This window comes from Echinops telfairi, unplaced genomic scaffold (genome assembly GCF_000313985.2).
Source record: "Echinops telfairi isolate 266 unplaced genomic scaffold, ASM31398v2 ScPeMD7_7457;HRSCAF=8495, whole genome shotgun sequence".
Taxonomy (NCBI): Eukaryota; Metazoa; Chordata; class Mammalia; order Afrosoricida; family Tenrecidae; genus Echinops; species Echinops telfairi.
In genome coordinates, this window is record NW_022111357.1 from 19,547,408 (window position 1) to 19,548,700 (window position 1,293).

The window sequence follows — 1,293 nt, forward strand, 5'->3', positions numbered from 1 at the left end:
CCAGTTCCCCAGCTCCGGGGCCTGTCTCCGGTCGTGGGCCTGGGCCAGCATCTTGAGGAGAAACACATGTTCTCGACACCTCCCTGGCTTCGTTCGGTGAGAAACTGCGCTCGGCTGTGGCCCAGGACCCACGGGCTCTGGCTCCCGTCAGGCCCACAGCAGCAGCACCTAGAAAGAGGGAGTTCTCAGCCCGGACAGGCCCTTCGGTCACTGTGGAGGCCCCCAGTGCAAGGTCAGCCTAAACGGAGATCCGGCGCTGAGCTGTTTTCCATGCCTGTGTCTGCTCGGGTGCTCCCTGAGCCTCGAGCAGCGCCTGAGGTTACCGCTGCTGAAGGAGCCGGCATCCCTCCCTCCCGTGCCAGGCTGATCAAAGCAAGACCTCTCCAAAGAACTCCGTGAAGGCGGAGCGGAGGCCATGCCTTCCCCATGTCAGCATGAGACGGACAGGCCACGTCACCCCCCCCCCAGGAGGGCGGCGCTCTGGCTTGGGTTGTTTCCCTGAAACGTGGATGACAGTCCCGGACCCTAAGCCCAAGGATGAGAGCCTGCTTGGGAGGCGAGTTTTCTTTGTTATATTAGTGAGTCCCTATCAGATTAGTTGTTACATCAGCGGCCATTGAGTCGATCTTGATCGTGGCCACGCCACCCACAAGGGAATGAGACGCTGCCCAGTGCTGTGAACCCCCACGATCTGTGGGTCCCGAGGCTGCGTACTCCTAAGAACAAGGAGGAGAATCGACACCAAGATGCCCCAGAGATGTGCAAGCAGAGCTCACACGTACGTGTGCCGGAGTGTTCACGGCAGCATCACTCACCATTGCCCCAAGGAAGAAGCAGCCCACATGTCCATCTACAGAAGACGGGGTCCACACATCCACGGCTAGTGTTCGTAGGTGCCACGGAGCCACCCAGGGCCGGACAGCACAGCCCCCTGCCCAGTCAGATGCCGCCCTCACAACCACGTTGAAGCCCAATCTCATGGAGGGTCGTCTTCCTTTTTGCTGCCCCTCGCCTTTCCCTAGCATGGTGACCCTCTCCAGAGATTGTCTCTCCTGATAATATAGTCGGAAGATGCGAGGTGAAATCTGGCCACCTCAACTGGACATCCCCTTACAGAAGGGTCGTGGGGAGAAGACCAGCCAGTCAGGGTGCGACGTAGCAACGATGAAACACAACTTTCCTCTAGTTCTTTTTTCAACATGGACCGCTTCACAAACTTAGGTGTCATCCTTGTGCGGGGGCATGCTAATCTTCTCTGCATTGCTCCAATTTTAGTTTATGTGCTGCTGAAGC

At 58.1% G+C, this 1,293-nt stretch overlaps 1 pseudogene; it reads right to left on the minus strand.

Annotated features, from left to right (window-relative positions):
- Positions 1–1,193: 1,193 nt before the first annotated feature.
- Positions 1,194–1,293, minus strand: LOC115872834 (annotated as a pseudogene).